The sequence below is a fragment of the Podarcis vaucheri genome, assembly GCF_965113315.1.
Source record: "Podarcis vaucheri genome assembly, chromosome: 3".
Classification (NCBI taxonomy): Eukaryota; Metazoa; Chordata; class Lepidosauria; order Squamata; family Lacertidae; genus Podarcis; species Podarcis vaucheri.
Window position 1 is genome coordinate 14,505,732 of NC_138761.1, and position 26,202 is coordinate 14,531,933.

The following is a 26,202-nucleotide window of genomic DNA, read 5'->3' on the forward strand; positions in this document are numbered from 1 at the left end:
GAAGGTAAACAGCATTTCCGTGTGCTGCTCTGGTTCTCCACATGACCCAGAAGCTGTACGCCAGCTCCCTCGGCCAATAAAGCGAGATGAGCGCCACAACCCCAGAGTCGGCCACAACTGGACCTAAGGGTCAGGGGTCCCTTTACCTTTTATGATTACCATATCTTGAGTTTTGACCCAAAGTCTCAGCCTTCTTCTCAGGCTACCCAGGGGAAGGAATTACACCAATACAAGTATCATAAATCCATTCGGGGGGGGGGGAATAGAAATTGCACAATAAATCTGCACTGGGCATTACCTACGAAGCCAGGCTTGATGGCTCCTTAAAAATCCTCACCCACTACGATAAATTCAACCTATCAGAGGAAATCTTAGTCTCTCCACACACCCTGCCCCATTCTTTGGCTCTGAGACTCACAAGAACTCTAAACAGATCCCCAAATAGGCAAACAATTCATATATTTTAGAAGCTATACTGGTGAGCAGGATTAAGCTGATAATGTGCTGATTTGATTTTATACAACATGGGCACCTGGTTGGCTTTTCCCTGCTCCCATTGATGGCTGTTGCACTTACATTGTCTAGGAGACAAAGCATATCATGGGGGCTACTGATCCATTGCTGCTGTTGCCAGTGGTGAAATGTCCCTACGCTCCAGCCTCCCCATTGCTGCACAGCCTAAATAAAGGGTAGGCTGACTTGTAGTTACTGGAACAGGGGGCATGGCAACCTTCCAGGCTTACTCTGTAGCTCCCTCCTAACACATAGGTGAAGCAGTGAGGACCTGGAACATGACCCACAACATATAGGTAGACTACACACACACCGTATTCTTGTCTTTGCCTCACATCTCAAATGAAATGGGGGGGCAAGGTGACACATGGAAGAGGCAGCAAGCCTGTTTTCTCCTGCTCTGGAGTATAGGACCTGTACCAAGTCACAAGAAAGGAGATTACAGCTAAACATCAGGAAGAACTTTCTGGCAGTAAGAGCTTTTTGACAGTGGAATGGTCTCCCTCAGGATTCTGCTTCCATTGAGGTTTTTAAGCAGAGGTTGGATGGCCATCTGTCATGGAGGCTTTAGCTGAGATTCCTGCATCACAGCGGGTTGGACTAGATGGCCCTTGGAATCCCTTCCAACTCAAATTCTATGATTTTGAGCTGTTATAAGCAAGCTCTCTTCCCCAATGCTATTGGCCTAAAACTAGCCACATGTGGAGGAAGCGATCTCCCCTCCCCTCCAAAGAATACCAGTAAGACTTCCTTTCTCACCAAGGGGGACGAAACCCACCCATGATTGAAGGTAAGGAGTGACCTTCCTTCAAGAAGCTCAAGGAAAGCCTGCCTTTACTTTCACTTTTAGGCTTTCGCTGTTCTCACACAGTCTCCACTCAGTTGCTTTTTCTCTTCCATCTCTGAAGAGGCTTGCTTCACTCTGTCGGTTCCAGGAGACTCCAGCTGGGACAAAAACAGCTCCCGGTCCTTCTTCTGCTGACACTGGGTCTGTGGCCCTGATCGTGTAGGACCCTGGTAGAGACACATGCCCGACTGGCATGTTCTCTCCCTCCTGGTTGATCGTTCGGGAGCTTCAAAAGCTTCCTGCAGCCCCAACATCACAGCGACTGATACCAAGAAGCATCAGCACACTTAGGGATCCTGTAGTGTATTCGCAGTTTGTGTAACAGAACTCAGTAGCTCAGCATGTTGGCTAATCTACTTTATTTACATATAATACACTTGGAGCATTCTGCTTTAGCTCCTCCCTCTTTCTCATCAGACAGCAAAGAGAGAGAAGCAAAGGACAATAGTCCCACTTCACGGAACACAGTAACACCAAAACATCCTGTCTCCGTCACTTCCCACACTGTAGAATGAAAACATACACAGTCATGTGATAGACAACAATCTCATGACTGCAAACACAGAGCAGGAATCCTAACATGTACCCTGCTGTATTGTTATCCTCAGAACAACCGTATCTGCAAGATAGGTTAGGCTGAATGCTGGTAACCTAGTTCAGTGAGGATTTGATCCTGGGCATCTCCAGTGCTAGTCCAATACTCTAACCACTAAACCACACTGACTCTTGGATATCTGTCCTATTGCATTTGTTTTATCATGATTTTTAAGCTTTGGGTTTTGGGTATAGGTTGAGTAAAAGAAAGCTAGATTGGAAACAAATAAATACCCAGCACACAGAATTATGGCATCTCCACATAAAGGAAACAAATGCGCACCGAGCATTATGAATGATTATCTCTGCTGTGCAAGTAATTACCTTTCAAAAAAGCACAGTCACCGAATGAATCAAACCTTGCTCACAAGAAGGATCCGTAGAAGCGTAATCAAATTAGGAAACTATATAAAGCGGGTCATGAGCTGGAGAGGCAAATGGGGGAAAGGGTTAAAGATTCTACACAAGCAGGCAGAGCCAGCAAATCGGTATTGACCTCAAGGTGTTCCTCGGGAGCCATATGAAAAGGAAAAGATAATTAGTAATAAACATAATTAGCAATTAAGAGTGCAACTAAGCAGATGTTTATCTTCACAGATTGCTCCCACTGAACACCTTGTGGGCCTGACATCATTGGTGACTCTATTTTCAGTGTGTGTTTTAGAGATAACTATCTTAGCCTTTCCCAGGCTGTGTGATTCGGGTGTCACAACCATTAACTCGCAGTGACTAATGGCTTTATAATTCCTGCTCTCCTAAAAGTAGCATCTAGAAGGGCAGTGAAGGAAGCCCGGACTAGGATTAGTCTAGAGCAGCTCTCTTCTACTAAAGCCAGCAATGAAACTTGGGGAGCAGAGAACCCCTCAAAGTAGGGTGAGCGACAGAGCCTGTCTACAAAGAGAGGTGACCATTCCATATGGATAGGGAATTAATGTGCTTGGCTCTCTTTCCTTTCCTTTCCTTTCCTTTCCTTTCCTTTCCTTTCCTTTCCTTTCCTTTCCTTTCCTTTCCTTTCCTGCAACAGGGTGACCCAGTCTGAGGATCCTGAAGTTGGTTGTGCATCAGTCAAAGAAAGTCAGAACCTTTTTTATGTATGCTACAACAGCAGCAAGAATATTCATCTCAAAGTATTGGAAGACACAAGACTTACCCACTCTGGAAGAATGGCAGATGAAGGTGATAGACTACATGGGACTGGCTGAAATGACTGGCAGAATCCAAGACCAGGGGAAAGAGACGGTGGAAGAAGATTGGAAGAAATTTAAAATTTATCTTAAGAAATATTGTAAAATTAATGAGTGCTAAAATGTCGCGGTTATAGAAAGTAGGGGATTACAGCTGTAAAAGATTAAGTAAAAGAAAAGGAAAGGAAAAATAAGGCAAAATTAAGGGGGAGGGTTTGCTGAAATAAATTTGGGAATTGGGATGCAGAAAGGGGAAGTCGGTGAAGTAAGTTTTAAGAAAAAAAGGACTCGGAATTATACAGGTTTGTTTTTGTGTGTGTATGTTTGTATTGTGTATTGTGTGTGTTTTTATAATTTGTGAAAATCCAATAAATATTTATTTTTAAAAAATGAAGTTGGTTGTGCATCAGAATACGACTCCCAGTCAGATGATGATGATGATGATTAAATTTGTATCCTGTTCTTCCTTCCAAAGGATGCCAGGGCAGCAAACATCATCATTAGCCTGCCCGTAAAGTCCCAGGGCAGGTTAAAACATTAAAAAGGCAAAATTAAAGGAGCTTTAACAAACTCGCAATCATAACAAAATAATCTAGCATCAAAATGCTAAATTCAGAATATATTGTTGTTGTTTAGTTGTTTGGTCATGACTGACTCTTCATGACCCCATGGACCAGAGCACGCCAGACACTCCTGTCTTCCACTGCCTCCCGCAGTTTAGTCAAACTCATGCTGGTAGCTTCGAGAACACTGTCCAACCATCTCATCCTCTGTGGTCCCCTTCTCCTTGTGCCCTCAATCTTTCCCAACATCAGGGTCTTTTCCAGGGAGTCTTCTCTTCTCATGAGGTGGCCAAAGTATTGGAGTCTGCTTCAGGATCTGTCCTTCCAGTGAGCGCTCAGGGCTGATATCCTTAAGAATGGATAGGTTTGATCTTCTTGCAGTCCATGGGACTCTCAAGAGTCTCCTCCAGCACCATAATTCAAAAGCACCATAATTCAAAACATTATTCAAAATTCAGAATATAGCATAAAGCATATTTAAAATATTTTAAACCCATCTAAAACATTTAAAAACATCTGAAATGGTTCAAACCAATAACATGCCCGTACAATTGTTAATTTAACCATTGCCAAGGCTGGCATCGATCAGCCATCAAATGCCTAAGTAAATAAGAATGTTTTAAATTTTCTCCTGAAATTAGGGAGACTGACACACCACAACAAGAAGGGCATTCCACAAATGGGCAGCCACCATTGAGAAAATCCTGCCGTGAGTCAACAACAGGGGCCAGCAAACTTTTTCAGCAGGGGGCCGGTCCACTGTCCCTCAGACCTTGTGGAGGGCCGGACTATATTTTGAAAATAAAAATAAAAATGAAGGAATTCCTATGCCCCACAAATAACCCAGAGATGCATTTTAAACAAAAGCACACATTCTACTCATGTAGAAACACACTGATTTGCAGACCATCTGCGGGCTGGATTTAGAAGGCGATTGGGCCGGCCCTGGTCCCCAGGCTTTAGTTTGCCTACCGATGTTCAACAACAACCAGGCATCAGCCAGAGGCAGCATCACCGTCAGGGCTTCCCCTGGCAATTGAAGGCCCCAAGGAGGTTGCTACTGGTGGTGGTGTGAGTTCCTTTAGAGAGTTTTAACTATCAAGCCCTTTTCCCAGGGAACTCTGTTTATGATGGTTTAACATGGCATGATACTGCTTTCATTGCATAGTTCAATTCAGCCCTAGTCCCATCCAGGTAAGATGGTGCAACACTAGTGTCAGAAGGAAGGCACCAGTGTAAGGAGGGGATTCGGGTGGCGCTGTGGTCTAAACCACTGAGCCTCTTGGACTTGCTGATCAGAAGGTCGGTGGTTTGAATCCCCGTGACAGGGTGAGCTCCCATTGCTCTGTCCCAGCTCCTGCCAACCTAGCAGTTTGAAAGCATGCCAGTGCAAGTAGATAAATAGGTATCACTGTGGCGAGAAGGTAAATGGAGTTTCCATGCACTCTGGTTTCCATCACGGTGTTCCGTTGCGCCGGAAGCGGTTTAGTCATGCTGGCCACATGACCTGGAAAGCTGTCTGTGGACAAATGCCGGCTCCCTCTGCCTGAAAGTGAGATGAGCGCCTCAACCCCATAGTCCCCTTTGACTGGACTTAACCGTCCAGGGGTCCTTTACCTTTTACCCTTTGCCATGATACTGCCTTCCTTTACATGCCAGTTTGGACACCTAGCCATTATGAGTTGAGCTAAGCCCAAGCCCTAAGTCCACCTTGGCTTGGAAGGATCAGAACCAGCCACTGGGGATAAGTCCCACGATTGGAATGTAATAATGGGGGGATACGATCTATTTCAGAGAAACAGACCAGACAAGAAAGGAGGAGGAGTGGCGTTATATGTCAGGGATGTGTATACCTGTGAAGAGATCCAAGATTTAGATCCTCAAAGCCAAAGTGAGAGCATTTGGGTCAAAATTAAGGGAGAGAAGAATAACAGAGACCTCATTGTGGGAGTTTACTATAGATCCCCAAGCCAAACGGAGGACATAGATGATGCCTTCCTGGAACAGATGGCCAAGCATGCAAAAGGAAGGGAGATAGTAGTAATGGGGGACTTCAATTACCCGGATATTTGTTGGACGTCAAACTCAGCCAAGAGCATAAGGTCAAACAGATTCCTCACTGGCCTTGCAGACAACTTCATTGTCCAGAAAGTGGGAGAAGCAACAAGAGGAACAGCCATTTTAGATCTGGTCCTAACCAATGTTGATGACCTGGTTAGTGGGGTAGAAGTGGAAGGATCATTAGGCGCGAGTGATCATGCTCTTCTGAAGTTTACTATACAGCGGAAAGGAGCAGCCAAGCATACTAGGACTCAATTTCTTGACTTTAAGAAAGCCGACTTCATAAAACTTAGGGAAGTGCTGGGTGAGATCCCATGGACAACAATACTAAAAGGAAAGGGAGTTCATGATGGCTGGGAGTTTGTTAAGAGGGAGATACTAAAAGCACAACGTCAGGCAATACCAATGAGACGGAAACATGGAAGGTGCCTAAAGAAGCCAGGGTGGCTATCTAAAGAACTTTTAACTGAATTAAGATTAAAAAAGGATGTGTACAAAAAATGGAAAAGGGGGGAAACCACCAAAGAGGAATTCAAACAAATAGCCAGCATGTGTAGACACAAAGTCAGAAAAGCTAAAGCACAGAATGAACTCAGGCTTGCTAGAGAGGTTAAAAGCAACAAAAAAGGCTTTTATGGGTATGTTCGTAGCAAAAGGAAGAACAAAGAAACAGTGGGGTCACTCAGAGGAGAAGATGGTGAAATGCAAACAGGGGACACAGAAAGGGCTGAACTCCTCAATGCCTTCTTTGCCTCAGTCTTCTCCGATAAAGAAAACAATGCCCGACCTGAAGAATTTGGAGCAAATGATTCAGCAAAGGAAACACAGCCCAGAATAACTAAGGAGATAGTACAAGAATACTTGGCTAGTTTAGATGTATTCAAGTCTCCAGGGCTAGATGAACTGCATCCAAGAGTATTAAAAGAACTGGCAGATGTGATCTCAGAACCACTGGCAGTCATCTTTGAGAATTCCTGGAGAACAGGCGAAGTCCCGGCAGACTGGAGGAGGGCAAATGTTGTCCCTATTTTCAAAAAGGGGAAAAGAGAGGACCCAAATAATTACCGCCCAGTCAGTCTGACATCAATAGCAGGGAAGATTCTGGAGCAGATCATTAAGCAAACAGTCTGTGAGCACCTAGAAAGGAATGCTGTGATCACCAATAGTCAGCATGGATTTCTGAAAAATAAGTCATGTCAGACTAACCTGATCTCGTTTTTTGACAGAATTACAAGCCTGGTAGATGAAGGGAACGCAGTGGATGTAGCCTACCTTGATTTCAGCAAGGCATTTGACAAGGTGCCCCATGATATTCTTGTAAAGAAGCTGGTAAAATGCGGTCTTGACTATGCTACCACTCAGTGGATTTGTAACTGGCTGACTGACCGAACCCAAAGGGTGCTCATCAATGGTTCCTCTTCATCCTGGAGAAGAGTGACTAGTGGGGTGCCACAGGGTTCTGTCTTGGGCCCGGTCTTATTCAACATCTTTATCAACGACTTGGATGATGGACTCAAGGGCATCCTGATCAAATTTGCAGATGACACCAAACTGGGAGGGGTGGCTAACACCCCAGAGGACAGGATCACACTTCAAAACGACCTTGACAGATTAGAGAACTGGGCAAAAATAAACAAGATGAATTTTAACAGGGAGAAATGTAAAGTATTGCACTTGGGCAAAAAAAATGAGAGGCACAAATACAAGATGGGTGACACCTGGCTTGAGAGCAGTACATGTGAAAAGGATCTAGGAGTCTTGGTTGACCACAAACTTGACATGAGCCAACAGTGTGACGCGGCAGCTAAAAAAGCCAATGCAATTCTGGGCTGCATCAATAGGAGTATAGCATCTAGATCAAGGGAAGTAATAGTGCCACTGTATTCTGCTCTGGTCAGACCACACCTGGAGTACTGTGTCCAGTTCTGGGCACCACAGTTCAAGAAGGACACTGACAAACTGGAACGTGTCCAGAGGAGGGCAACCAAAATGGTCAAAGGCCTGGAAACGATGCCTTATGAGGAACGGCTAAGGGAGCTGGGCATGTTTAGCCTGGAGAAGAGGAGGTTAAGGGGTGATATGATAGCCATGTTCAAATATATAAAAGGATGTCACATAGAGGAGGGAGAAAGGTTGTTTTCTGCTGCTCCGGAGAAGCGGACATGGAGCAATGGATCCAAACTACAAGAAAGAAGATTCCACCTAAACATTAGGAAGAACTTCCTGACAGTAAGAGCTGTTCGACAGTGGAATTTGCTGCCAAGGAGTGTGGTGGAGTCTCCTACTTTGGAGGTCTTTAAGCAGAGGCTTGACAACCATATGTCAGGAGTGCTCTGATGGTGTTTCCTGCTTGGCAGGGGGTTGGACTCGATGGCCCTTGTGGTCTCTTCCAACTCTATGATTCTATGATTCTATGATTCTATGATTCTATGATTCACTCAGCTGCAAAGGTGGGGAGGGGTATTACTCAGAAGGGTGGTGGGAATGAGAGATTGGCAGATAGCTGAGATGAGCTTGTTGACGACTCTTAACGACTGTAATAGGTCTTACAGGAAAAAGCAAGGGGTGAGAAGGTGAGAAATGGCTTGGTCATGTATAATGAGATAAGAATCCAATGTCTTTGTTCAGACCAGGTCTCTCCATGGTTTTAAGTTTGGTAATGCTGAATTGCAACTCATTACCACCTTCTCACTATATAGAAGGATCTGGCAACTTCTGTTTCAGTGTATCTGAAGAAGTGTGCATGCACACGAAAGCTCATACCAAGAACTAACTTAGTTGGTCTTTAAGGTGCTACTGGAAGGATTTTTTTTTATTTTGACTATGGTAGACCAACACGGCTACCTATCTGTAACTGGAACCTATTTCACAAGGATGTTAAGAACATAAAAACCAGGAGAGGGAGAATCATGTATGCCCCTCTGAGCTCCAGGGAGGAAAGATGTAGTGACAGATGCAAAATAAATAAGGATCAAGTGGCTCTTTTTCCTGCCTCTCTTCATTTTTTTGAAAAATAGTAATTGGTCTCTGCTTTCTTGTGTGGTGAATTCTCATATTTAAAAGGGAACAATTGTCGCTTGTATGCAGGGTTGTCTTAGGGGGCGAGTGCAGAAATTGGGACCGCTGGTCCAGCAAGGCTTTCCACTTGTGAGCCTGGATAGCTCAGTTGGTTGGAGCATGGTGCTGATGACGCCAAGGTTGCAAGTTCGATCCCCGTACAGGACAGCTGCAAATTCCTGCATTGGAGGGAGTTGGACTAGATGTTCCTCAGGGTCCCTTCCAACTCTACAATTCTGTGATTCTATGAAGTATACCTGAAGGAGCGTCTCCACCCCCATCGTTCAGCCCGGACACTGAGGTCCAGCGCCAAGGGCCTTCTGGCGGTTCCCTCATTGCGAGAAGCCAAGTTACAGGGAACCAGGCAGAGGGCCTTCTTGGTAGTGACACCCACCCTGTGGAACGCCCTTCCATCAGATGTCAAAGCGATAAACAACTACGTGATATTTAGAAGACATCTGAAGGCAGCCCTGTTCAGGGAAGTTTTTAATATGTCACATCTTAGTGTATTTTTGGTCTTTGTTGGAAGCCGCCCAGAGTGGCTGGGGAAACCCAGCCAGATGGGCGGGGTACAAATAATAAATTATTATTATTATTATTATTATTATTATTATTATTATTCGCACAGGAGAATGGGAAGCTGCATTATCCTAAGTCAGACTGTTGCTTTATCTAACTCAACATTGTCCATGCTGAATGGTGGTGGCTCTCCAGGGTTTCAGACAGGGGATGTTCCCAGTCTTACATGGAGAGACCAAGGATCGAAATTTGGACCTTCTGCGTGCAAAGCATCCAGTATTGCTGAAGCCCATCTCCTCCCAAAGGCTGCCAGGATCTGAGTGGCAGTGGAAGCTGAGGGTTATGCCAAGCAAGGTCAGCCTGGCATGTGGTCCCTGGCACCGTGTCATGAGCTTGATGCCCATCGCTCTTTTCAGTCTAATAATAATAATAATAATAATGTATTTATTATTTATACCCCACCCATCTGGCTGGGTTTCCCCAGCCACTCTGGGTGGCTTCCAACAGAGCACTAAAATACAATAACCTATTAAACATTAAAAGCTTCCCTAAACAGGGCTGCCTTCAGATGTCTTCTAAAAGTCTGGTAGTTGTTTTTCTCTTTGACATCTGATGGGAGGGCGTTCTACAGGGCGGGTGCCACTACCAAGAAGGCCCTCTGCCTGGTTCCCTGTAACTTGGCTTCTCGCAGCGAGGGAACCACCAGAAGGCCCTCAGCAATGGACCTCAGTGTCCGGGCAGAACAATGGGGGTGGAGATGCTCCTTCAGGTATCCTTCAGTCTGGGCCTTTTCTTCAAGTAGCACAAGACTGTGTCCCTGTGTTCATGCCTAGCCTCTGCCAAGACACAAACCCCAGTTCACCATGGAATGAGAGTAACTGTCAGGCTGGAGCCAGCAAGCGAACAGCAGCAGCTGCCAGACTTGGACGACAGCTCAGGGGACGAAGGGAGGTTTGCCATGGGAAGATCAGAGGAAAGGACAGGGGGGAGTTCACAGACCAGAGAAACACGGGTCTTAGCAGATGATAGCTTGTCTGAACCAGTTTGCAAACTTCGCAGCATGCAAGAACGCAGAAGAGGAGGGGGGTACAAGAAAAGGGGAAATTGTCATCACAGAAACAACGGAAGAGATTCGTTTTCATGCGTTGTTTCCGGAAGAAGTGGAACAACGCTGAGGATTTAGTTGAATCACCATCAGGGTAGCCATAAGTCACGGGGGCAGAGAGCTCCGGACAAGTGGCATTTTTTTTTCTGGAATAAAACCAACTTTTAATTGACTGTACATGTACGCGTCTTGCTGCCACTACAGTAACGATAACTTACTTTTGTGTGTTGCCATGAGGGCAGGTGCAAAAAGCTTGCTGAGTGCAATGTAAATTAAAATTGCTGCATCAGTATAGATCTAGGGCTATCTGCTGTTGCAAACTGCCGTCTGTGGTACTGTCCAAGTGCATCACCAAAGCAAACCCTGAAAACGTTGCTTTTACCCTGAAATTGTAAAAGAAATATATGCTGCTTCACTATGAAAAAATAATGAGAAAGACTAGAGCGTGAAAGGGAACAGAGGAAGACCAAGCTCACTTCCGCGCATCTGTTAATGAAATGCTCATATTCAAAATGACTAAATATAAACCCATTATGCAAAGCCTGTTTTCATTAAAATAATTACAATGGTGCCAGATGTTATGACAAGGAAGGTCTGTAGGCCACATTTGCTTAGTTGCATGAATGCAAATCCAGACCATCTTTGCTGCAGCAGAATCATTTTGAGAGGGTTTTTTTAAAAATGTACCCTCTATAAAACAAAGAGGAGGAGAGGGTCGAATCAGGAAAGTGATATAACACAGGACTTACACTGAGTCAAGCCATTGGTCCATCTTGCTCAGTATTGTCTACACCGATTGGCAGCTGGTCTCCTAGGATTCCGATTTGGGGTATTTCCCAATCCTACCTGTTGATGCCAGAGAACTTGAGATCTTCTTCATGCAAAGCAGACACTCTGTCCAATCCTATGCCTCCTTACTAAGAATAAAGATCCAAGTGGCTTAGTGGGACTTGTCGTCAAGAATGGGCCAAACTAGACACGCACTCAAATGCAACACAGGCAGCTATGCTCCTTATTTTTCCTCCGCTAATTACAGGGGGAGCCCAGTTCTCACTGTGGAGCAGACACGCTTATTCTAGGGTCTGGAGGTGTCGTCACCTCCCTCAATAATCTTTATCAGGGGGCTTAGCCCCCACCCCAGTGGTGGAGCTTCATGTTCCAGCACTGGGGGCAGAGAGCAGGAGGGGGCACATCCTAGGGGCATGGTGCGCCATCCTCAGGGGCGTGGCACACATCCTAGGGGCATGGCGCGCCACCTGCAGGGGTGGGTTGCGCATTCTGGGGATGGGGTGCACCGCCTGCGGGGACGGGGCACCCAGCGTGGGCAGGGGGGCAGCCGTGATGGAACCCCACTGGGATCGCGCTGCCGGGGCGGTGTGCTGCCCCCACCGCCCTCTTCCTCCGCCAGTGCCCCCACTCCAGTACTGAAGGTTTGGAGGAGGCTGAACTGCCAAGCCAAGAATGACACAGCATCTGAGTGCAAGAGAGGAGAAGCCACGGCCATTGAAGCTGCATGGTGCTAGAGAAGGATTCCTCCCGATAGCACACCTCCTCCCAGCAGTGCGGTGCAGTGTGACATCACAGGCACATGACATTGTCGCTACCGCCCCCCAATCTTCAGCCAAAGGTGGCACCTCTTCTGTGAAGGCAGCACGTGGGAAAAACAGCCCATCTCTTCGTTGCCTCATCATGACTGGAATGGAGAGTTTCGATCCTCTCTTCCACCCCACCAAGTTCATGCCTAGGAGCCTTACAAAAAAAGACCTCACCCACTTCTCTCTCTTCTCTTCTCTCTCTCTCTCTGCCTAGTTGTAGCAAAGGGTAGGCCTAATCAGAGAGACCGCAGGGTGAGTGAGGAGTCTCCCATAGGCCACGTCTAGCCTTCAAGCCAGATGTTTCTCAATCATGGTATAGACAAAATGTGAAGTAGGAGAAAACTGTAGTTTGGCCCAGTATAAACAGTGGCTTCCTATGTTGCTAAGAACTGTGGAGCAGGCATTAGAGGCCGAGGTGAGAGTTACAGGAATGTATACATTACCTAGCTACCATTCAGGTATGAGAATGCCTGCTTTAAACCCTCAAGGTTCCTTGCGTCTGTTTCAACAAATGACTTCTTGTATCCTCTTATATTCTGTAGCACCTACCTATTGTGCTCCTTCACGAAGAAGTATTATCTGTTCGCCAAGGAACTGTGTGACAAAACTGATGATGGGGTCGTGGGATCCCTCCGTTTTGTCTATTTGCATTCTTAGTGGGAAATAAAGGAAGGCTGCAGAGACAAAGCTCCCATTCAGAGCTGTCTGCCGAGAGCACTGTGCATTATACATGTTGCAAAAATAGGATTTAGTGATGTTCATAAAACTCCTCTGCGGAATAAAAACTAAGTATAGAACCCTCTGGAATTATAAATGGAACAAATCAGGGCTATAAATGATAAACCTCTTAGCAGAATCTGAAGCATTATTCAGAGACATCTCAACCAATTTAAAAATTTAGCACCATTCACAGTACAGGAGCGTTTGTTCTTTTCTTTTCCTCCTCCCCCTTAAGGAATCTACAAAGAAATCTGATCATGAAACAGTCAGGAGCCCTCTTTAGGAACGAATGGATTGGCACCACACAATTTGCAATAAAGGCCAACAGGAATAATCAAAGACGGGCACATCAAGAAGCTGTTGCAAGAGGCCATGCTAAGGCAGCAGATATTTGGGGAGATCTCTAGCCCTTTAGAATCATCAGGCCTTCAGAAGTTCCTTCCTCATTAATGAGACAGTGTCCACAAACCTAATGGCTACCCAGTTGTGCAAAAGTGTATAGAAATGTGAGCTAGAAATACATTAGGGCTTTAGAAGCCTAGAGTTCAAATCTCCATTCGGTAATGAAACTCATCAGGTGACCTTGAACTCATGGATCTCTAACCCCTTTCTCTTCCATCCCTGCCTAAGCTACGCTGTAGGGCTGTTGTAATGATAAAGTTAGGGGTAAACCTGCCTTGAACTCCTTGGAGGGAAGGTGGAGTATGAATGTAAAGAATAAGGAAATAGACATAATGTAAATTAAGATTGCCGGAAGAAATATCAACAACCTCAGATATGCAGATGACACAACATTGATGACAGAAAGTGAGGAGGAATGAAAGAACCTTTTAATGAAGGTGAAAGAGGAGAGCGCAAAATATGGTTTGAAGCTCAACATCAAAACAATGAAGATCATGGCCACTGGTCCCATCACCTCCTGGCAAATAGAAGGGGAAGAAATGGAAGTAGTGAGAGATTTTACTTTCTTGGGTGCCATGATCACTGCAGATGGTGAGAGCAGCCACGAAATTAAAAGACGCCTGCTTCTTGGGAGAAAAGCAATGACAAACCTAGACAGCATCTTAAAAAGCAGAGACATCACCTTGCCAACAAAGGTCTGTATAGTTAAAACTATGGTTTTCCCAGTAGTGATGTATGGAACTGAGAGCTGGACCATAAAGAAGGCTGATTGCCGAAGAATTGATGCTTTTGAATTCTGGTGCTGGAGGAGACTCTTGAGAGTCCCATGGACTGCAAGAAGATCAAACCGATCCATTCTGAAGGAAATGAGCCCTGAGTGCTCACTGGAAGGACAGATCCTGAAGCTGAGGCTCCAATACTTTGGCCACCTCATGAGAAGAGAAGACTCCCTGGAAAAGACCCTGATGTTGGGAAAGATGGAGGGCACAAGGAGAAGGGACGACAGAGGACAAGATGGTTGGATAGTGTTCTTGAAGCTACCAGCATGAGTTTGACTAAACTGCAGGAGGCAGTGGAAGACAGGAGTGCCTAGAGTGCTCTGGTCCATGGGGTCATGAAGAGTCGGACACGACTAAACAACAACAACATATAAGTGGAGGGCTATTTTATTGTTCATCAGTCTGGAGAATGCCTTGCTACAGCAGAATCTGTACTCGGTTGCAAGCCTAGACAACGGCTGTGCTGATGAGGCTATGTTTTGACATCTACAAGATGAGCAGCTTACCATGTAGAGCTTGGCATTGTCCAACATGCCATTAAAGGAGATGGCAAATAGAACTTGTTGGCACATTGGATTCTGCAGTCACAACAGCTCCTAGCAGTGCTGTTGAGAACATTCTGTTTTCCAAGAGCTACAACTCCTAAGGACCATACAATGGTGTGGAAGTTGAGAACCTTCAAGGAAGACTTAAAGACTTCTCTTCCTGGCCCTCAGAGGTGGGAGTGCACCCATTTGCCCAGTGTGGCTACAGGGCTACATGGGTTGTAAATTAAAGCTAAAATTGTGCATTGAGTGGTATCCTAGAAGGATAGAAAAATGCCAGGTTTTCCCAGCTCTGGTGCAACACTGAGTGGTATCCTAGAAGGCTAGAGAAATGCCAGGTTTTCCCAGCTCTGGTGCAACTGTTCCTCCACCCAGAGTCATCTTTCTGGTTCTGTATGTGGGGGGAAAGAGGACTTCCATCCCTCTGATTCTGTTTAGGTTTGAGTCATCTTTCCTGTACAAGCATTCTAAGCAAACACTATGTTGAGGCCCTGGTATTCCAGTTTTAAAAGGATAAGATACCAACAATGGGGGCCTTTGTCTTTCTAGTAAGACATGGTGGCCAAGGAACAGTGTTCATGATGAGGTGCTCCAAGCAGGGTTGGATGGATCAGTCTATTTGCGCTTTGGGTCAATTTCACATGTCTTCATTCATAAATCCATTACGTCCCATTTCTGCCTTGATCTGTGATTTTTTAAAATAAATAGATAAAATAAATTCATAGGAAATTTGTGTTTAAGTACACATATATTTACAAAACACATATTTAAGGTGTATTATATGTAAATACATGCATTTCTAGATGTACTTTGTCCTAGATATTGATTCCCTTTTGGTACTTTGAGAAATCTGAGAATCTTTTGCAAAATTCAGAGAAGTGCAAAATTGGATGGATAATTATGTTTTCACCTGTGGTTTGGTCCATAAAGTACAGTTTGCTTTAAAATGCAGGCTGAATTATATTTTCCTCCATTGCTAGGTCCAAGAAGCCCTGAGGTTTGAGTCCACTGGTGGATAAGGACCACAACATCGCCCACGATAGCAAGGACAGCCTTTTATTTTAGCAGGGTTCTTTTCTTCTTTATGAACCCACTTTGACCTCTGATTTGGCCCTTGAATTCACAAATAGCTCCGAGAAGAATAAATCTGAGCTAACTAGATCACACAAAGCCATGACAAACACCCATTTGTTGTGTCTCTGAATTTTGTTATATTTCCAATTCGGCATCCTTTGATAAACAGGCTTTCGTGTTCCCCAGCCCTAAACTATTTCCACTAATTAGGCTCAGTTTCAGGATGAGAAACACAAAATGTCATTTTGTTATCTTTAATTAAAAGGGGGGAAATGGAATACAACCTGACAGACTTCGGCGCTCTTATCAGTGGGAGAAAAAGTGAATCTCCATGGTGAACGAGAACCTGGCACCAGCGTTATTGATACAACGTCTAGCAGTTCCTATTCCCATATTTTATTTTCAGCACATATTTTACAGATTTCTTATTTTTGTTCAAGGAGGTGCCAGGAAAGAGTTTCCTTTAAAAGAGACAGAGAAAGGGGGAGGAGGTGAATTTTCCATTCTCCTTCATCAGTACTGTTTGGAGAGAGATGATAATGAAGTGCTTCAGTAACTTACAGGGGAGAGAGAGAGAGAGAGAGCTCAAACACACTAGGCAATTTTCCAAAATGCAAAATATTCCTATTAAACAGTGATTAGCACTAGACGAAATAAGAGGTGTTGCATCCTTAAATGCCTGTCCATACATTCAAGCAATCAATATTGCGTGCCCTTTATACATCACCTCCTTGTAAAGGAAATTGCCATTCACTGGCAAGTGTGTTCTTATTGACAGGGCTTTTCATTCGGGCTCCGTCCCCAGAACACACAGACAGAGTGTAAGCCATCATTAGAGATGCCAGTCACAGTTCCCTCTCATGGAGTAAGTACTAAGATAGAGGCCTTCAGGGCTGGTGGTCAGGAGGCAAGCAGGCAGTCAAGAGTGGGGGAAATCTGGACCAACTAAAGAATCAGGCCACAACCAGAAACTTCACCTGATCAGGTAGAGCACTATTGGCTCCTGGTGGCAACCTGATCCCTGCCCAGTTAGAACCTGTAGAGCTTTCATGGTTGGTGTAAACATGAAGCTGCATGAAATTCTGCCATCTGGTTTCTTCTCTGAGAAATCAGCTGATTCCCCCCCCCATTCTTTTCAGGTCTCTGGCTGATATTTAAACCAGTAATAACAAGCAATGGGCCCTACTAATAAGGGGGTTAAGGGCTCACTCACTCTCTTCTTGTTTTTGAAGCTGAACAAAGTATTGCTAGAACGGAGTGTTTGATGAGATTTGGTCAATGGCAAAATGCACCAATAATGACAGCAGCTAACCACATGTGTGGTTAAATTGTAGTGGATGAGGGCCTTCCTTCCTTCCTTCCTTCCTTCCTTCCTTCCTTCCTTCCTTCCTTCCTTCCTTCCTCCTTCCTTCCTTGCTTTCTCTCTCTCTCTCTCTCTCTCTCTCTCTCTCTCTCTCTCAAAAGAAGGAAATAAAATCAAAATCAAATGCCAGCCTTCCCTTCTCTGCCTCCTCACTCAACTAATGCCATGCCTAGCCCTGACTCAATACTAAACATGGGAGTTCTCAGAGGATGAACCTGATTGCCCTCAGATTGAGGACCTAGGCCACTATGCATGTTCCCCTCGAACCCTCCACAGGGAAACCCACTGAAGAACTAGATGTGTTACGAAGAAGAAGAAGAAGAAGAAGAAGAAGAAGAAGAAGAAGAAGAAGAGTAGTAGTAGTAGTAGTAGTAGTAGTAGTAGTTTGGATTTGATATCCTGCTTTATCACTACCCGAAGGAGTCTCAAAGCGGTTAACATTCTCCTTTCCCTTCCTCCCCCACAACAACACTCTGTGAGGTGAGTAGGGCTGAGAGACTTCAGAGAAGTGTGACTAGCCCAAGGTCACCCAGCAGCTGCATGTGGAGGAGTGGAGACGCGAACCCGGTTCCCCAGATTACGAGTCTATCGCTCTTAACCACTACACCACACTGGCACCTTTTACCATCCTGCCCTTTATTTGTCACATGCAACACTATCTTGTTCTGTGGCAGTGAAAGTGAAGCGGTGTGTGTGGAACATAATTATGTCTGTGGGCTGAAAGCAACAACAGAAAGGAGTTTCTGACTAAACATCAGGAAGAACTTTCTGGCAGTAAGAGCCGTTCAACAGTGGAACGGTCTCCCTCGGGAGGTTGTGGACTCTCCTCCCTAGGAGGTTTTCAAGCAGAGGTTGGATGGCCATCTCTCATGGATGCTTTAGCTGAGATTCTTGGCATTGCAGGGGGTTGGACTAGATGACCCCTGGTGTCCCTTCCAACTCTACAATTCCATGATTCTATGATCAGGAAAGCCAAAGTAGATAAAGTCTCCTTTTTTTGGAAACAGCAAAATTTAAAGGTGTAAAGGTGGCTAGCATGAAATTTGTATATTGTTTCATAAATAATAATAATAATTTATTTATACCCCGCCCATCTGGCTGGGTTTCCCCAGCCACTCTGGGTAGCTTCCAAACAGAATATTAAAATACAATAGCCTATTAAACATTAAAAGCTTCCCTAAACAGGGCTGCCTTCAGATGTCTTCTAAAAGTCTGGTAGTTGTTGTTCTCTTCGGCATCTGGTGGGAGGGCGTTCCACAGGGCAAGTGCCACTACCGAGAAGACCCTCTGCCTGGTTCCCTGTAACTTGGCTTCTCACAGGGAGGGAACCGCCAGAAGGCCCTCAGCGCTGGACCTCAGTGTCTGGGCTGAACGATGGGGGTGGAGATGCTTCTTCAGGTATAAAGTGAGGATTTGGGGAGTTAACCTTTAAATGTAAACTAAACATGCTTTCCTGATGGTTTTCTACTTCAAATCCCATCAAAGCATGGCCAGTAGTCAGGGACAAAGTGGGGCCAACAGCATCTGAAGTACCACAAATTCCTGATTACCAATTTTCTGCCTTTTTCTTTCCCATGTTTCCCATGAATTAAGATTTCAACTCTTGCCTCCGGCTGTGGCAGGCTCAATGCTCTGCACAACCACCCAACAGGAGGAAACCCCCAGAACTTCACGGGCGAAAGAAAAGGGGAGAAAATGCCTGTTTCTCATAGGTAACAACTGAGGGAATGCTTTTTCAAAAAGTATAGCCTTTCATTATCTATTCAACTCTGTTTTGAAACCAGAGTCGTTCTTTGCTCCCATGCCTGTCCTAGGCGTGAAATTTCCATTTTAGTGTTTAAAGAAAACAAGAAGCTCCATGAAATTCTGCCATCTAGTTATCTTTTCAAGAAATCAGTTGATCTCTCCCCCCCTTTTTTTAGGGCTTTGGCTGATATTTAAACCTGTAATTACAAACAATGGGCTCTGCTAATAAGGAGTAAATCGCTCCCTTTGTTTCTTTGCAGTTGAGCTAAGCACTGCTGGGATATTGTGCTAGATTAGCTTTGGTCCAAAGCAAGAAATATCAGCCCCTTCATGGATCACTGCCTTGCCGTGGCGAAGGGGCTTGAAGAACTCAGAGAAGCTATGAACTACGCCGAGCAGGGCACCCAAGATGAACAGGTCATAGTGGAGAGTTTTGACCAAACGTGATCCACCTGGAGTAGGAATCGGCAAGCCACTCCAGTATCCCTGCCAAGAAAACTCCATGGACAAAGACAACAGGCATATAAAAGTTATGACACTGGAAGATGAGCCCCTCAGGTCGGAAGGTGTCCAACATGCTACTGGGGAAGAGCGGAGGACAAGTACAAGTAGATCCAGAGCTGATGAAGCGGCTGGGCCAAAGCCGAAAGGACGCTCAGTTGTGGATATGCATGGAAGCGAAAGGAAAGTCCAATGCTGTAAAGAAAAATATTGCATAGGAACCTGGAATGTAAGAACCATGAACCTGGGTAAGTTGGATGTGGTCAAAAATGAGATGGCAAGAATAAATATTGACATCCTGGGCATCAGTGAGCTAAAATGGACGGGAATGGGCGAATTCAGTTCGGATGACTACCATATCTACTACTGTGGGCAAGAAACCCGTAAGAGAAATGGAGTGGCCCTCATAGTCAACAAAAGAGTGGCGAAAGCTGTACTGGGATGCAGTCTCAAAAATGATAGAATGATCTCGATACGAATCCAAGGCAGACCTTTTAACATCACAGTAATCCAAGTTTATGCACCAACTACTGGTGCTGAAGAAACTGAAATTGACCAGTTCTATGAAGACTTACAAAACCTTATCGAAGTGACACCAAAGAAGGATGTTCTGCTCATTATAGGGGATTGGAATGCTAAAGTAGGGAATCAAGAGATAAAAGGAACAACTGGCAAGTTTGGCCTTGGAGATCAAAACGAAGCAGGGCAAAGGCTAATAGAGTTCTGTCAAGAGAACAAGCTGGTCATCACAAACACGCTTTTCCAACAACACAAGAGACGACTCTACACATGGACATCCCCAGATGGGCAACATCGAAATCAGATTGATTATATTCTCTGCAGCCAAAGATGGAGAAGCTCTATACAGTCAGCAAAAACAAGACCTGGAGCTGACTGTGGCTCAGATCATCAGCTCCTTATAGCAAAATTCAAGCTTAAACTGAAGAAAGTAGGAAAAACCACTGGACAGGTAAGATACAATCTAAACCAAATCCCTTATGAATACACAGTGGAAGTGAGGAACAGGTTTAAGGATTTAGATTTGCTGGACAGAGTGCCTGAAGAACTATGGATGGAGGCTCGCAACATTATACAGGAGGCAGCAACTAAAACCATCCCAATGAAAAAGAAATGCAAGAAAGCAAAGTGGCTGTCCAACGAGGCCTTACAAATAGCGGAGGAGAGAAGGCAAGCAAAATGCGAGGGAGATAGTGAAAGATACAGGAAATTGAATGCAGATTTCCAAAGAACAGCAAGGAGAGACAAGAAGGCCTTCTTAAACGAGCAATGCAAAGAAATAGAGGAAAGCAACAGAATGGGAAGAACCAGAGATCTGTTCAAGAAAATCGGAAATATGAAAGGAACATTTCGTACAAAGATTACCATAATAAAGGACAAAAGTGGTAAAGATCTAACTGAAGCAGAAGACATCAAGAAGAGGTGGCAAGAATACACAGAGGAATTATACCAGAAAGATATGGATGTCTCGTACACCCCAGGTAGTGTGGTTGCTGACCTTGAGCCAGACATCCTGGAGAGTGAAGTCAAATGGGCCTTAGAAAGCACTGCAAATAACAAGGCCAGTGGAAGTGATGGTATTCCAGCTGAACTGTTTAAAATTTTAAAAGATGATTCTGTTAAGGTGCTACACTCAATATGCCAGCAAGTTTGGAAAACTCAGCAGTGGCCAGAGGATTGGAGAAGATCAGTCTACATCCCAATCCCAAAGAAAGGCAGTGCCAAAGAATGCTCCAACTACCGCACAATTTCACTCATTTCACATGCTAGCAAGGTTATGCTTAAAATTCTACAAGGAAGGCTCAAGCAGTATGTGGACCGAGAACTCCCAGAAGTGCAAGCTGGATTTAGAAGAGGCAGAGGAACCAGAGACCAAATTGCAAACATGCGCTGGATTATGGAGAAAGCTAGAGAGTTCCAGAAAGACATCTACTTCTGCTTCATTGACTATGCAAAAGCCTTTGACTGTGTTGACCACAGCAAACTATGGCAAGTTCTTAAAGAAATGGGAGTGCCTGATCACCTCATCTGTCTCCTGCGAAATCTCTATGTGGGACAAGAAGCTACAGTTAGAACTGGATATGGAACAACTGATTGGTTCCAAATTGGGAAAGGAGTACGGCAAGGCTGTATATTGTCTCCCTGCTTATTTAACTTATATGCGGAATTCATCATGCGAAAGGCTGGGCTGGATGAATCCCAAGCCGGAATTAAGATTGCCGGAAGAAATATCAACAACCTCAGATATGCAGATGACACAACCTTGATGGCAGAAAGTGAAGAGGAATTAAAGAACCTTTTAATGAGGGTGAAAGAGGAGAGCGCAAAATATGGTCTGAAGCTCAACATCAAAAAAACGAAGATCATGGCCACTGGGCCCATCACCTCCTGGCAAATAGATGGGGAAGAAATGGAGGCAGTGAGAGATTTTACTTTCTTGGGCTCCATGATCAGTGCAGATGGTGACAGCAGTCACGAAATTAAAAGATGCCTGCTCCTTGGGAGAAAGGCGATGGCAAGCCTAGACAACATCTTAAAAAGCAGAGACATCACCTTGCCAACAAAGGTCCGTATAGTAAAAGCCATGGTTTTCCCAGTAGTGATGTATGGAAGTGAGAGCTGGACCATAAAGAAGGCTGATCGCCGAAGAATTGATGCTTTTGAATTATGGTGCTGGAGGAGACTCTTGAGAGTCCCATGGACTGCAAGAAGATCAAACCTCTCCATTCTGAAGGAAATCAGCCCTGAGTGCTCACTGGAAGGACAGATCGTGAAGCTGAGGCTCCAATACTTTGGCCACCTCATGAGAAGAGAGGACTCCCTGGAAAAGACCCTGATGTTGGGAAAGATGGAGGGCACAAGGAGAAGGGGACGACAGAGAATGAGATGGTTGGATGGTGTTCTTGAAGCTACTAGCATGAGTTTGATCAAACTGCGGGAGGCAGTGGAGGACAGAAGTGCCTGGCGTGCTCTGGTCCATGGGGTCACGAAGAGTCGGACACGACTAAACGACTAAACAACAACAACAACAAGAAATATCAGGTGGGTGGGTGGGTGTCAGTGACCTTACTCAGGTGTAGGTAAAACAAAACCAATTAACATCCAATGGGTTGTGTGAACAATGGGGCATTCCTTAATAAAGGGGAAAGGTGATGGAGGCATTAACCTACCACAATCAAAACACTAAGGATTATTTTTGTTAAGACAAAATCCAGAACACCTGGGTAGGAATCCCTCTTTTGTTTTCCTCTTGTATTCATGGCACTGGATGCAAAAGGAACACAGCTTTCCAGGCAACGGCCTTCATGGTAGAAACCCCTGGGAGCCAGGGTGTGAACTGATCTCACAGTATATTCAGCACTCAGTGACACCCCTCCACAACATCAGGAGAGGATTGTGCATGAGTGTGTGTTATACACACACAGTCTCCTTCCACAGAAGCAGCTCTCATGTTTAGCTGCGAGTCAAGCTTCAGGCGAAACCCATGCTTCATTGAGTCATTCTTCATGTGTGTCTGGATATTAGTTTCTGAGTTTTACTTTGGCTGCTTCCAAACTCAAGCAACAGAGTGTGAGGAGCTGAGTCCTCAGCAGGCCATGAACTCGGGCAAAGTTTTAACCTGTTCTGCATCCTGCTGTGGAACTCTGAACAAAGGGAAGAACTCTAGTAACGCTGTCCATCCCAGCCAAGGGACCTTCTTTGTATGACAAGTGTTGAACTAGGCAGCTGATAAACCTCTCAAATCTAAACAATGAAGAAGTCGACTCTTGCTGTCTTCAGATTTGTGCCCCTTCCCTTTAAGGAGTCTGATCTTTACTAATATCTTCACTGACTCCCTGTTCTTCCCTGAACTTGAGAGCCTCACAGCATAGTGGTTACAGTGTAGGACCAAGGATGGAGAGATCTTTGTTCAAATCCCCCCTCTGCCATGAAGCTCACTGGTAGCTTCAGCCAGTCATCGTTTCTCAATCTAAACCTACCTCACAGGGCTGCTGTAAAGATAGATGATGGTCACATGTATCATCCTGAACATATTGGAGGTAAGGTGCTAGCTATCTATTTGTTTGTTTGCTTGTTTGCTTGCCAGATGGGGCACAGATAATCCATAGGAAATCTTTAGTCAATTGGATGAAATGTTATTCTCCTCCATGCTTTGTTTACTCTACCCTAAGGCTTACCACAGAGCCTAGGACTTGTCGATCAGAAGGTCGGCGGTTCAAATCCCCGCGACAGGGTGAGCTCCTGTTACTCGGTCCCAGCTCCTGCCAACCAGCAGTTCGAAAGCACGTCAAAGTCCAAGTAGATAAATAGGTACCGCTTTCCGTGTGCTGCTTGGTTCACCAGAAGCGGCTTAGTCATGCTGGCCACATGACCCAGAAGCTGTATGCCAGCTCCCTTGGCCAATAAAATGAGATGAGCGCCGCAACCCAAGTCGGCCACAACTGGACCTAATGGTCAGGGGTCCCTTTACCTTTACCTTTACCTTTTAAGGCTGTAGTATGAAATACTATATATACTGATCACCTGAAGGGACCTGTGTGTCATTCTAATTTTTAGCAGTTCTTAGGAAGAACTTTCTGATGATAAGAGCCGTTCGACAGTGGAACAGTCTCCCTAGGGAGGTTGTGGACTCTCCTTCCTTGGAGGTTTTTAAGCAGAGGTTGGATGGCCATCTGTCATGGATACTTTAGCCGAGATTCCTGCATTGAAGGGGGTTGGAATAGATGACTCTTGGGGTCCTTACCAACTCTACAATTCTATGATTCTAAGAGCATGTCTATATGGCAGGGCTGGAGATCCTAGGGCTCTCCAGAGGTTGAGCTTCAACTCCCATCAACCCCAGCTAACATTGCCAACAGCCAGAGATGATGGGAATTGTCATTCAACATCTGAAGGACACAGGTTCCCCATCCCTACTCTTATTTTGTCATTGAGAAAGGCAGAGCTTTTGGAGTCACAGCAAACTGCTTCACATTGAGTTGGTACATGGAATCATAGATTCACAGAATTGCAGAGTTGGAAGGGACTCCAAGAATCATCAAGTCCAACCAGTTCCTTGGGTTTTCAAACACTGGTCTCTCTTAGTCCTGCCTGGTGGGATGCTGGAGATTGAACCTAGGCCCTTCTGCATGCAAAATAAGTGTTCTACCACTTAGGAAGAGGCTGTCTATCAGATGGCAGAAAGGGGTAATCATGGGTAGGGATGGAAGGAGCTGTCATTTTCCATTTCTCATTTCTCCACTGTTTGGTTCTCCACATCAGTTTGTGATTTTTATTTTATTTTTAAGGTTATCATGAAAATTCATCAGCATTTCCCTGCAAATTTCTTCCAATATACACTTTCAAAATGCAATCATCCCCAATGGATGCATTTTGGTACGTCGTTCGCAGAAATATGTGCAACTTTAATCCACATTTTTACTCTGGTAAATGCATTCTGATACACATTACTTGACTGGAAAACTGCATGGAAGGACACCTGCATTTTTTTTTGCAAATTGTTCCAGGAAGTACAAATGAAGTAACTTTGCCTTTACATACAAACTGAACCAAATTTCATCCTCAGCCCTAATCATCGTGAGGTCAGAATAAGCCGCACCATTTGCATATCCCGCTGCATGATGGTGTGCAAAGTTCTAGAAGATTTCCTTACTTGTGTCTGTGCTGTATGGGGAGAAAGTCCTAAATGAAATGGAAAAATCTGTGCGCCTGTGTGCAAGTCTGCTTCTATAAATGAGAGTGAAGTGTCCTAGCAACAGAGGGGCGAGGAGGATAGGACTTTTCTTTTCCAGGTATGCTGGGTTTGAAAGGAAAAATGCTCACTGCTGAGTAAAAAGGACTCGGATAAATTGGAGCAGGCGAGAAGAACAAAGATGGGGAAATGAGGAGACTAAATGCTAAATTAAGGAGAGATCAAGCAACCTGCCTTCCGCCTAGCAGCAAATTGACAAAGAATTACATGGAAATTGGCAGGGGCGGGGGAAAGAGAGAAATGTAAGAACGGAACAGGGAGAGAGAAAGCAGTTAAAAACTATTTGGATCACAGGTACAGGATGTGTGCTGAGGCCTGGTCCCAGGTATACCTAAAATAAGGGAGTCACAATGGGGTGCTTCTCTGATTGGCTAGAGGATGAGTGGAGTGTTCTAAAATGGACCTAAATCCAAAAAGCTTCTACAACAAGAAGATCTGCAAACAGAAGAAAGGAATAGCTCAGTCAATAGAGTATGGGACTCTTAATCTAAGGGCTGTGGGTTCGAGCCCCATGGGCAAAAGATTCCTGCATTGCAGGGGGCTGGACAAAATGTTGGGTCAGAAGACACCAGGGAATTTTGGCAGCTTCACAGTGGTGTGGTTGAGCGGCCTGCACAAAGTGTGCATGATAAGGATGGCCTTCTATTTATAATTCGGCCTTGCCAAAAAATAAAAGGAAAAAGGACAGCAATTTGCAAGTACTCCATTGCGTGTATGGATGTACATTTGGAAAGTATTAGTATAATTCAAGTAGAGCTGCTCTATGGGGAAGGCAGTGGGTGAGGGCTCAACTTCTTGGCTCCTGTGGTCACTTTTTATAGTTCTGTATCTTTAAAGCAGACTTGGACTACATGATCCTCATATAAAGGACCATGTAAAGGATTGCCCTCTGTAAAACAGGACACATGGCTACCCTACTGATATCTGACAAAGTTCCATGTCAGGTCATCAGAGGGAACTGAGGAATTACTAGGGAGTGTACCGGGCCAAGAATGGTATGGTGGTTAGAGTGTGGAACTTTCAAATGGGGAAATTAGGTGTCAAAAGTCCTACAGCTCATTCACCCTCTCTCAGCCTAACCTAATTCATAGGGCTGTTGCAAGGATGAAGTATGGTCAAATAAATCCAATGCACCATTCTGAAGTCAATAGAAGGAAGGTGGGATGCAAATGTGAGCAGCAGGGCCATGCACCAGATTCAGCCAAAGCAAGAACTTAATGGGGCTGATTTTTTTTTTTTTGGGGGGGGGGGTCCAGGTTTCCCT

General features: G+C 44.9%; 1 long non-coding RNA gene across 1 annotated transcript in view; it reads right to left on the bottom strand.

Moving 5' to 3' along the window:
* LOC309529737 overlaps positions 1 to 26,202 on the bottom strand; it is a 903,093-nt gene that overhangs the window by 741,249 nt on the left and 135,642 nt on the right. The window lies entirely within an intron of this gene.